Raw genomic sequence first — 13,186 nt, 5'->3', positions numbered from 1 at the left:
CCAAGATACCATTACCTAGCAGAATCAAGTGTTTCAACGTGCCCTGCTGTTCAGAATTAGACAGTCAAAGAACCTATGGAAACCAGACTTTAAAGCTGACTTTATTCTGGATGCAACTGAGAAGCCTGTACTAGCAATGTGCCTTTTCACTGTCTGCTACTCTGTTACTCCAAAGAGTGCTATGAACGCTCATCAGGCAGATGAAAAAAAGATACTTGAATAATAATGTCACAGAAAACCACCCTGACCCATCTACCCCAGAGAATGTTCCATTAGCTCAATCAAATATTCATTACTTTCTAATTCCCCTGATTTGCAAATGGAAGGGAGACAAATTGATGGGGTTCAGTCTTTTATTTTATGATATTTCACCTTTATTTAACCAGGTAGGCCAGTTGAGAACAAGTTCTCATTTACAACTGTGACCTGGCCAAGATAAAGCAAGGCAGTCAGACAAAAACAGCAAAAAAGAGTTACACATAAACAAACGCACAGTCAATAACACAATAGAAAAATCTATGTACAGTATGTACAAATGTAGAAGAGTAGGGAGGTAGGCAATAAATAGGCCATAGAGGCGAAATAATACAAATGTAGCATTAACACTGGAGTGATAGATGTGCAGATGATGATGTGCAAGTAGAGATACTAGGGTGCAAAAGAGCAAGAGGGTGAGTAATAATATGGGGACGAGGTAGTTGGGTGTGCTATTTCCAGATTGGCTGTGTACAGGTACAGTGCTCAGATAGCTGATGCTTAAAGTTAGAGGGAGATATAAGACTCCAGTTTCAGTGATTTTTTGCAATCCGTTACAGTCATTGGCAGCAGAGAACTGGAAGGAAAGGCAGCCAAAGGAAGTGTTGGCTTTGGGGATGACCAGTGAAATATACCTGCTGGAGCACGTGCTACGGGTGGGTGTTGCTATGGTGACCAGTGAGTTGAGATAATGCAGGGCTTTACCTAGCAAAGACTTATAGATGACCTGGAGGAAGTGGGTTTGGTGACGAATATGTAGTGAGGGCCAGCCAACGAGAGCGTACAGGTCGCAGTGGGGGGTAGTATATGGGGCTTTGGTGACAAAACGGATGATAGACTACATTCAGTTTGTTGAGTAGAGTGTTGGAGGCTATTTTGTAAATGACATCGCCGAAGTCAAGGATGGGTACGATAGTCCGTTTTTCGAGGGTATGCTTGGCAGCATGAGTGAAGGAGGCTTTGTTGTGAAATAGGAAGCGATTCTAGATTTAATTTTGGATTGGAGATGCTTGTTGTGAGTCTGGAAGGAGAGTTTACAGTCTAACCAGACACCTAGGTATTTGTAGTTGTCCACATATTCTAGGTCAGAACCGTCCAGAGTAGCGATGCTAGTCGGGCGGGCGGGTGCGGGCAGCAATCAGTTGATGAGCATGCACTTAGTTTTACTAGAATTTAAAATCAGTTGGAGGCCACGGAAGGAGTGTGTCCAAAGAAGGGCCAGATGTGTACAGAATGGTGTCGTCTGCGTAGAGGTGGATCAGAGAATCACCAGCAGCAAAAGCGATATCATTGATATGTACAGAGAAAAGAGTCTGCCTGAGAATTGAACCTTATGGCACCCCCATGGAGACTGCCAGAGGTCCGGACAACAGGCACTCCGATTTGACACACTGAACTCTATCTGAGAAGCAGTTGGTGAACCAGGCGAGGCAGTCATTTGAGAAACCAAGGCTGTTGAGTCTGCTGATAAGAATGCGGTGATTGACAGAATCGAAAGCCTTGGCCAGGTCGATGAAGACGGCTGCACAGCACTGTCTTTTATTGATGGCGGTTATGATATCATTTAGGACCTTGAGCGTGGTTGAGGTGCACCCATGACCAGCTCGGAAACCAGATTGCATAGTGGAGAAGGTACGGTGGGATTCGAAATGGTCGGTGATCTGTTTGTTAATAGGGCAGGATGGATATAGGTCCATAACAGTTTGGGTCTAGAGTGTCTCCACCTTTGAAGACGGGGATGATGACCGTGGCAGCTTTCCAATCTTTGGGGATCTCAGACGATACGAAAGAGAGGTTGAACAGGCTAGTACGGGTAGCCAGGGGTACGGGTAGCCAGGTACGGGTAGCCGGGGTATGGGTAGCCAGGTGGAAAACATGGCCAGCCGTAGAAAAATACTTCTTGAAATGATCGATTATCGTAGATTTATCAGTGGTGACAGTGTTTCCTATCTTCAGTGCAGCTGGGAGGAAGTGCTCTTCTTCTTTTTGTCTTTTTTTTCTTTTTTTGAAATGTTCTCCCCAATTTTTCTCCCCAATTTCATGGTATACAATTGTTAGTAGTTACTATCTTGTCTCATCGCTACAACTCCCGTACGGGCTTGGGAGAGACGAAGGTCAAAAGCCATGCGTCCTCCGAAACACAACCCAACCAATCCGCACTGCTTCTTAACACATCAAACCCGGAAGCCAGCCGCACCAATGTGTTGGAGGAAACACCGTGCACCTGGCGACCTGGTTAGCGCGCACTGCGCCCGGCCCGCCACAGGAGTTGCTAGTGCGCGATGAGACAAGGATATCCCTACCGGCCAAACCTTCCCTAACCCGGACGACGCTAGGCCAATTGTGCGATGCAGTGCCCTAGACCACTGCGCCACCCGGTGAACCAAGGGCTATATCTGTTCTTAGTTCTACATTTTTTGAATGGGGCATGCTTATTTAAGATGGTGAGGAAAGCACTTTTGAAGAGCAACCAGGCATCCTCTACTGACGGGAGGAGGTCAATATCCTTCCAGGATACCCAGTCCAGGTCAATTAAAATGGCCTGCTCGCTGAAGTGTTTCAGGGAGCGTTTGACATTGATGAGGGGTGGTCGTTTGACCTTGGACCCATTACGTAGGCAATGAGGAAGTAATCGTTGAGATCCTGGTTGAAGACAGCAGAGGTGTATTTAGAGGGAAAGTTGGTTAGGATGATATCTAAGAGGGTTCCCATGGTTACGGATTTAGGGTTGTACCTGGTAGGTTCCTTGATAATTTGTGGGAGATTGAGGGCATCTAGCTTAGATTGTAGGACAGCCGGAGTGTTAAGCATGTCCCAGTTTAGGTCACCTAACAGTAAGAACTCTGAAGATAGATGGGGGGCGTATGGTGTCCAGGGCACATATGGTGTCCAGGGCACAGCTGGGGGCTGAGGGTGGTCTATAGCAAGCAGCAACGTTAAGAGACTTGTTTCTGGAAAGGTGAAAAAAGTAAAAGTAGAAGTTCAAATTGTTTGGGCACAGACCTGGATAGTAAGATAGAACTCCGCAGGCTATCTCTGCAGTAGATTGCAACTCCGCCCCCTTTGGCAGTTCTATCTTGTCGGAAAATGTTATAGTTAGGGATGGAAATGTCTGGATTTTTCGTGGCCTTCCTAAGCCAGGATCCAGACAAGGCTATGACATCCGGGTTGGCAGAGTGTGCTAAAGCAGTGAATAAAACAAACTTAGGAAGGAGGCTTCTAATGTTACCATGCATGAAACCAAGGCTTTTACAGTTACAGAAGTCAACAAATGAGAGCACCTGGGGAATGGGAGTAATTCTGGGGGCTGCTGGGCCTGGGTTAACCTCTACATACCCAGAGGAACAGAGGAGGAGTAACATAGAGTACGGCTAAAGGTTATAAGAACTGGTTGTCTAGTGCGTTCGGAACAGAGAGTAAAAGGAGCATATTTCTGGGCGAGGAAGAATAGATTCAAGGCATAATGTACAGACAAGGGTATGGTAGGATGTGAGTACAGTGGAGGTAAACCTAGGCATTGAGTGAAAATGAGAGAGGTTTTGTCTCTAGAGGCACCACGGCGATTCAGACAGCTAGCAGGCCGGGGCTGGCAGGCTAGCAGATGGGCCTCAGGGGGACGTCGCAAACCCCCTCGAACGGCTACGTCGGCAGACCATTCGGGATGGATCGGCGGGGCTCTGTGTCGGCAGCAAAGGGTCCAGGCCAATTGGCAAAAGAGGTATTGAAGCCCAGGAATCGTCTGATGGATCTCTTCGGCTAGCCGGGAGATGGGCCGAGCTCCAGGCTAGCTCCAGGCTAACTGGTGACTGCTTCGGGACAGAAGTCTAACAAAGGATCTACGATAGCACTACCAGATAAACTTAACAATGACTTAGACTTGCCAGTAAAGTTATTTGAAAGCTCTGGTATACCTGATATTCAAACCAGCTTCAATGGTCAAGAGGCAAAACTTTACCAAAGCAAAGCAACGAGGGAGAAGGAAAGTTGATACAGAGGTCAAAACAGAGAACACTGTTACCACAGTGAAAACAGCAGAGCGTGAGGGAATTGAAAAAGACCCTTGCGAAACACGTCCTGTGTACGCAATCTCCACTTTTTGGAATGAGTTGGAGAAGCTGACCCTTAATTAAATTTTGCGACTGTGTATGTTCAGCGATGCCCAACAATTCAGTGTTCTACCCCAGCCACCAGAGAGCAAGGCAGCCGACACCTTCAATGTCGCAGACTCAGGCTACTTCACTCACCTCGACGACTCCAAACCTGACCGCTCCAGCGGCAACATCTTGATGAAGAATTCTCACAAAATCTAAGTGCTGATAATCCAAGCACTGATCCTATCACAAGCGATGAGTCACCCAACTCTATTGGTATCTTGTGGGAAAGCAAGCCAGACCCAGTTAGCATTGGGTCTGGTATTTACCATGAAAATGTAGCAATGCTAAGTTCTCCAAGTGACATCCCCCAACCATTCTTTTTAGGCAGCGCCCGACAGTATTATAAAACATTTTTGTTGCAAAAACACCACAGTGATTCAGTTCCTGAGTATGAGCATTTCTACTCTGAGTTCTACCCTGTAATGGAGGTGTCAGTCCAAAGCAGGGAGGAGCTGGTGTCCATCTTTTCTTGCGGCCGTTCAGCCAATAAGAATCTAGAGGCCTACGATCATTTATTCTCATCTGTCTCATCTGCGGACTGAGATGAGGAAGATAACCAAGTCCCTAGTCCGATCCAGGTGTTCACACAGTTTAACCGTAAGTCAAGTGAGACCAAAGGTGCCATAGTGGATCCGGACATATGTGAGGACTTTTTCACAGATGAGAACTTCTTCTGGAAAAAACGATTTCTCCCTAAGGGAAGTCTGGCTTAGGGTCTCAACCGGCAAAAGGCAGAGATCTGACTCCTGGTCTCTGGTTCCTGTCGACCAGATCAAGCGGTCATTTCTCAGAACCATCAGACTTATATACACGCTGGGCATCCAAGACAAGCCTTTTCCTGATCAACTGCTGTACAACCTACAGTGCAGGATCTTCAAATAACTAGAAGAGCAGAGGAGGATATATCAGGATGTGCAGATGGCTGTTGCTAATCCCCTGTACGGACATTTTCTTCATTATTATCTCGTACACATTATCATGCACATTCACCACTGAGAGTCTTCGAGTAGGCTATTTACATTTTTTAAAGGCATAACCCAAGTGGGAAAACTGAAATATTTTATTGACATCATGGCCAAGTTGTATACTGTATTTTCCCCCCCAATCATGAGACATCTTTAACTGGATGCAATCTGGTTGCCTTATATCAACCAGAAAACCAGGTAAAAAACTGAAATGATGTCTTCATGAAGTACCATGCCAACTTTTTCCAGCTGGGAAGAGGTAACAAAATCTTAATTAGCAATAATCCATTACTCACTATCGTGATCTTAGTTGACACCCTAAGTCCAGCTGTCAATGAACACTGACTAGACACACATAGTAGTGCTAAGCCAAATGCCAAAGGAATGATTGTACGTGATAACCCATCTTCACTAACAGTGGGTGACCTCTCAAGCTGCCCTGAGCCAAGTGTTACTCATGTTTGCCTTCGAAGGGCAAGTATGAATAGGCCCACATTGGTGGCCAAAAGAGCACCACTCCATCCAGCAAGCAGCTCTAAGAAGGAACAGTGACCTTGTCCATACATGTGATAAGCAACGTGTCTTTAACAAGCTAGTCAACAATGATTCAGATAGGCCTGAAGGTGTTCAAGTTCAAAACCAAATACCTCAATAAGCAAAAAAACATCCACAAACTGTCTTTGGGAGTCGACTACAGCCAAATTAAGTGGAAAAGTCATTTTAGGTTGTGTATGGAGGAGAACATCGCTTAAAGCCTCACAGAAATACTTGGTGTGAAAGAACAGGAAGTCCCCTACCTAATGTAATGAGAACTGCTCTGTCTGCAGCTGTTATGGGAGGTGAGGTCAATGATAATCACACGTATCTCCCCCTGGACATATTCCCTGTGTGAAGGTGTATTATCACAATAAGCCCATTCTCTCTGTGGGGACAATTGTACTCCTAAAACAGCTGAACAGCAAGGCCTTCTCTGCTGGCCTAAACATCATCAGAATATAATTTTTTTTTAAATATATTTTCCCACAAATATGTATTAAATTATTCCCCAGAGTAAGAGTTATACTCTTCATTTCATAGCTTTCCTCTTGGGTGCACTGCTTCCAGCCCCAGGTTGAGATTTGGAGGGCTGGTCTTTATGTTAGATCTTTTATCCAATCATATTCAGCCATCATGTGTTGCCAGGGGTCTAAAATCTGCCCTCAGGCCTTCAGAATCAACAGTGCGGGCGCTTGTAGCTTATAGTGAATGGAAATGAAAATTTAGTGTCAACCAATCAGCTTTAGAGTTGGCTATTGTACGCCTGCTGGCTGGCTCCAGTGTTACACAGGAGCCAGCTAGCAAGCGTAGTGCGTGCACGTCTTTTGATTGGATTACCAATATTGAGAGGCAGGTCCTATGCAGATCTAGGAAACTGAATTTGATAAACGAATTAATTAGTGTACTACTAAGCTGTTTTTTCAACCCACAATGGCGGAAGGAGAAGATATCGATTTGGTCGAGGATATAATTATAACGCCATTCTCAAGACAAACTTTTCAAGAAAAGTTAGACATTGTAAGGAGAGGTCGCCCGACGCCGACCAACAGCGCTATCAATGGCTCACAGGCTCCGAGAAGCACTGCAAACTGTACTGCTGGGAATGCCTATTATTTGCAAGTGATCGAGTTGGTGTTTGGAGCCACACTGGCTTTGCAAACTTGAGTTGTCTAACCAAGGCAGCAACGAGACACCAAAGTACGGCTGGGCACTTACAAGCAATGGTGCTTTTGAAAACTTTTGGGGACACCGGAGTGGATCTACAGCTCAAAGAACAAGCGAGCAGGGCAACAGAGCTGCACAATGAAAAGGTGAAGGGAAATATTGAAAAGACTCATTGATTGTGTCATGTTTTTGGGTAAACACTGTTTACCCAAAAAATGTCAATTTGTCAATTTCAAGGTGACGCAACGCCTGGTTATACTGCGTTTCTGTCTAAATGTATAGTGTCTAGAGCCATGGCATCATAATGATGGTAATAAGAGGTGGATTAATTTGGGTGGGACTGTGTAGTACCTCACTGAAGGCCCAGGCCCAAGGCCCACGGCACGCCACTGCAGCTGAACAATGCCACATCCCCAATGATCATTTTAATATTGGAGGAAAAGAGCAGACAAAATACTCTCAGACCAGTTGCACCAGTGTTTACCATTTCATAGGTCCTCTCGATTTATCTATATTCGCGTATCCACCATAGCTGCTGGAACCGTGCTGACGGTGTGAAGAATATATATTCAAGCCGGCACAGTACGATTCTCGTTGGCACAATGTGAAAAGTAGAGAATGTTCAAACTTGAAGGGATACATTTATTTTGACTGTTTACACAGTAACTTACAGTCTCCACTGTAGGATTAGATCCCTCCCTTTTACCCCTCAGTCAGTCAGACGTGTTGAAGTCAGCTGACCCACAAGCTGTAAGGCTGGTATGTACTGTACATTTGAGGAAATTATATAGACCCCTTGTTAAAAGGCAATGTTATTAATACATTTTTAAGATTATTATTATGTTCTCGTCTAGTGTGTGTAAAATGTTTGTGAACAGCCTATTTGTTCTTCTTCGTTTATTATATGATTACACTATACAATATGTGTCACGTTCGTCATAACGATGAGGCCAAGTGATTTGAATACATACTTCTTTAATAAACGAATAAACACTAAACAAACTAACAAAACAACAAAGATTCTATTTAAACTGCGTGCTGACATGCAACTACACATAGACAACTACCCACAAATACAGGTGGGAAAAGGCAACCTAAGTATGGTTCTCAATCAGAGACAACGATAGACAGCTGCCTCTGATTGAGAACCACACCCGGCCAAACACACAGAAATACAAATAATAGAAAACGGAACATAGAATGCCCACCCAAATCACACTCTGACCAAACCAAAATAGAGACATAAAAAGCTCTCTACGGTCAGGGCGTGACAATATGTCTCAAATGTTGAATTCAATAAGAAGAAGATATCATTGGCATTGGCTCATGTGATATTTTTTACCACACAATGTTACACAGTTTTCCTGGCCAACATAAGCGCACTGTCTGCCATCCGATACCTGCAGAGGAGAGGCAGGGAAAAAGCAACTTGAGAGAAGCCGTTACGTCAAACACCCTCCGTCTGATACAAAGACAGTGAATCAACCTGCACAGCTACCACACTCCAAACCTGCTTTCCATGGAAATACTGACAAGGGATACTGAATACTGTATGTTTCGGACCCTATGGCATCATGTATCTGACATTTGCCCCCCAGGGTGAAATCTGTGGTGTCCTCTTGTAAAAATGTAAAGGACCAAAATCAATGTTTTGCTGTAACTGAAATGTTTGCACCATGACATATGAATATGATAAGGGCTCATATTGCCCTGATCTTGAAGTTAGAAATTCATTTTATGGTCCATTGCATTGAAATGGTTGAGCTAGTGTGTATGATAAAAGTATTTCTGTATGTATGCCATTTGATTAGTGTTTTGAGGTCAGTTGATGTCATTTGGCTATCATAAACATACTTAATTTTTTATAGATAAATATAGCCCGTAACAAGGGTTTAAATGACCAAATCCTTAGCCAAGAGATGTATGACTAGTTTTCATGCACATTTTTTATTTTTTTTCTTGATTTATGTGTTAGGACTATGATGTTGCGACAGTGGCTCAAGAGGGACAAACAACAGTAGTATCGCAATTTTTTTCAAGACATTCGCTTCGCCTAGCTGAGTTCTGCTAGGAGCAAAACAAACCTCCTTTAGGAGGAGGTCATGAATATGGCGTGTAAGTTTTGAGATTAAATGACAAATATTTGAAATTAAAGGTTCTGAGGGAATATAATTGAGAATAATTTAGATGTTTGAATATTCAATCAACTTCATAGTATTTTTCTTTATGAATTCATCACATACCCTCTTGCAAAACAAATGTGTATAAAGCACTCATTCAAACCAGATGTCTGTGCCTAGTAGACTAGGACTGTGCCAGTGTATATTTTGACACATTATGAAGGCTGTTCCATTTTGATTACCTCTATTAGATGACTCTGTCATTGTATGGTTTGTTCTGCGGATGTATTACGTTTCAAGTATATTTCTGAGTTGACGGCTGTTTGTCGAATGTATTCTGTCCGACTTTATACACCAGAGGGCAATATAGTATCATGTATAAACTAATTCCAAAGTAATATCAATGCTACCAGAATATAAACCACTGATGATGTTAAAACAACACTTCAAAATTGCAATCCCAAACAACACAAAGAACACCTTTAACTCCTCCTAAGTTTTTGTCACGTGCACAAGTACAGTGAAATGCCTTTCTTGCTTGCTCTTTCCCAACAATGCAGTACTACTACAACCATTTTTGTTAAGTCAAGTAGATCAAAAACAGACATAGAAATAAGAAGAACACGAGAAAGTAAGTAAAGGTCAGTTCCAGGGTCAGTGCCAATAGCACATTTACATTGTGCAGGGATACTGGAGTGGTAGGGTTAGATACTTCCACTGAACAAAAATGTAAATACAACATGCAACAATTTCAACAATTCTACTGAGTTACAGTTCATATAAGGAAATCAGTCAATTTAAATAAATTCATTAGTCCCTAATCTATGGATTTCACATGACTGGGAATACAGATATGCATCTGTTGGTCACTGATAAAAATGTAGGGGGCGTGGATCAGAAAACCAGTCAGTATCTGGTGTGACCGTTTGCCTCATGCGGCGCCACCCATCTCCTTCGAGATTTGATCAGGCTATTGAGTGTGGCCTGTGGAATTCTGTTCCACTCCTCTTCAATGGCTGTGAGAAGTTGCTGGATATTGGCGGGAACTGGAACACGCTGTCGTACACGTCGATCCAGAGCATCCCAGTGGTCATCAAAGGTGAACATTTGGCCACTTAGGTCGATTAAGACACCAAACTGCCGTCTCATCAAGACCCTGGTGAGGACTACGAGCACGCGGATGAGCTTCCCTGAGGACGTTTCTGACTGTTTGTGCAGAGATTTTCAGTTGTGCAAACGCAATTTCATCATCTGTCCAGGTGGCTAGTCTCAGACGATCCCGCAGGTGAAGAAGCTGGATGTGGAAGTCCTGGGCTGGTGTGGTTACACATGGTCTGCGGTTGTGAGGCTGGTTGGTCGTACTGCCAAATTCTCTGAAACAATGCTGCAGGTGGCTTATGGTAGAGAAATTAACATTCAATTATCTGGCAACAGCTCTGGTGGACATTTCTGCAGTCAGCATGCCAATTGCATGCTCTCAGAACTTGAGACATCTTTGGCATTGTATTGTGTGACAAAATTAAACATTTTAGAGGGGCCTTTTATTGTCCCCAGCTTAAGGTGCACCTGTGTAATGATCATACTGTTGAATCAGCTTCTTGATAAACCACAATGCTAGTCAACCCTATCTTCTGCATTTGGCCACAGGTTCTCATTCACATCACATCTTATGTCATCTTGGGCAATACACATAGGAAATAATATTTTGGCATGCCTGGTCCATCCCTGGCAATCTTCTGCAGATATGTCCATTTTATGCGTCCAGGATGGACATTTGATCATGTGGATGTAGGTCATAAACCTTCCACCTCCACGAGGAAAATAATTCCTCTATGGGGTTGAGGAATGGAGGGTAAGGTGAGAGGAAAAATGTTACACCAGCCTGGGATGGGCTGCAAACCGCTCTGTGACGGCACGGGAGTGGTGAAATGCCACATTGTCCCATACAATTACAAACGTTGGCCGATTTCGCCTCACTGCAACCCTGTCCTCACCCGGCACAACCCTTCCATAGAGGTCACCCAGGAATGAAATGAGATGCTCGGTGTTGTATGGCCCAATTAGCGGTTTGTTTAACAACAATCCATCAGAGGATATTGCAGCACACATTGTGATGTCGGCACCTCTCTGGCCCGGGACATCCACTGTGGCTCTTTTCCCAATCACATTCCTTCCTCGCCGCCGTGTTTTGGCCAAGTTGAAACCAGCCTCATCCACAAAGATGAATTATGTGGGGTGTTTGCCTGGCTTCAATATCCATGACTCTCTACAATAAATCCACAAGGCAACGTAAGAGTTAGGCTATTACGGTAGTTTACATTATACCTGAAAACATGCCATTGTGTGCCTCTGCTTTGTTTTGTTCAAAACCAGTTATGTGTTTTATAGTCATCTTACCTGGACATATTGGTTCCTGAGTTGCTTGACTCGTTCACAGTTCCTCTCAAAGGGGACAGTGTACAACTGCTTGATCCTAACTTGATGTTGTTTCAGGACTCTAGAAATAGTTGTTGTGCTTACATTGTGAATATTTCCAAATGTAATGTTGTCTGCCAACAATCTCTGTGAGTTTTATGTCATTGTTTCTGATGACCATATCAATGATTGCAGTTTCCTGCTGAAAATCATACCTCTCCCGCCTGTGGGAGGTAACCGTTGGGTCCTAAGCAGAAATACAAAAACAATTACACACAAGTGGGTTTGGAGGCTTTGCTCAATTTACTTCTGTAATGTGCAGTTCAGTCAGATGGCCTTGCAGAATGCACATCTTACCTGTTGTTTTGCCGGACATTTCTCACAATAGATGCCACTGTTGAGTGTTGCAGATTGCCTGCACTCTCAGACCAGTGTCTCTCATTGATAGACCATGCTTTACGTAATCTCATCTGAGACTACAGCTCTTGATCTTCCTCTCAGTCTTCTTCCACCACACATATCTACTCCTCTCCCTCTCCCAGCCACTCTTCTTCCTCTGTCAGCCACTTCTCTATCTCTGTCTGGGTCCATGTTTACATTACAGTACAGCATTATTCCTAAGATGTCCCCTTCTGTATAGATGGTAATGAAAGTGAAAGACTAACACCTGGGTAGGTGTTCAGCTACAATGGCAATCAGCTGTAGTTGGTCTAATTGTTTTGATAGTATTTCATTTTTTTGATTTTGAATATATTTCAATACGGTATTACTGTATAAATGTAGTAAATTGCTGTCTTATTCAATTTTGTGTTATTTTAGGTTTTGAACTTAAGTTTAACAGTTTTGAAAACAGTATGCAAACATGTGCAAATTGTATTTCAGCCAAATTGCTGCCACGCCACTTTTTCTATTACACTGTTCAGTGTATATGGGTAAGGTGACTAGGCATCAGGATGTATGATAAACAGTGTAGCAGCAGCGTGTATGATGATTGTGTGTGTGTGTGTGTGTGTGTGTGTGTGTGTGTGTGTGTGTGTGTGTGTGTGTGTGTGTGTGTGTGTGTGTGTGTGTGTGTGTGTGTGTGTGTGTGTTTGTGTAAAGTGTGTGTGTGTGTGTGTAAAGTGTGTGTAAAGTGTGTGTGTGTAAAGAGTGTGTAAAGTTTGTGTGTGTAAAGAGTGTGTAAAGTGTGTGTAACGTGTGCATAGATGGGCACACCATAAAACGTGATTCCATTTCCAATACAATTAAGTTTTTCACCAGCAGTCGGCGAGGTTGGGCCATGAGCGAGAACGAGAGAGAAAAGCGTCACAGATTTAAGGTCCTGGGTGAAATAACACGTCTACTGGAATGTGCTCGTTTTGCAAAGTTTATTTATTTAATTTTATGAAAAAGAGCCTGACTAATAAACATTTATTGAAATGGCTGTACTGCACTCTTCAGTACGGTTGAAAATATCAGATTTGAAGTCAATCTTCCTTATACATCTATGTGATCCATTGTCTTCTTTTCGTTCAAAGGAGCTTGTCCGTTGTACAGTGGTACACTACTATCATCGTAACCCATATTCAAATAATTA

Source organism: Salvelinus fontinalis, chromosome 2, assembly GCF_029448725.1.
Source record: "Salvelinus fontinalis isolate EN_2023a chromosome 2, ASM2944872v1, whole genome shotgun sequence".
Lineage (NCBI taxonomy): Eukaryota > Metazoa > Chordata > Actinopteri > Salmoniformes > Salmonidae > Salvelinus > Salvelinus fontinalis.
Note: the sequence above shows the minus strand (reverse complement) of the source record.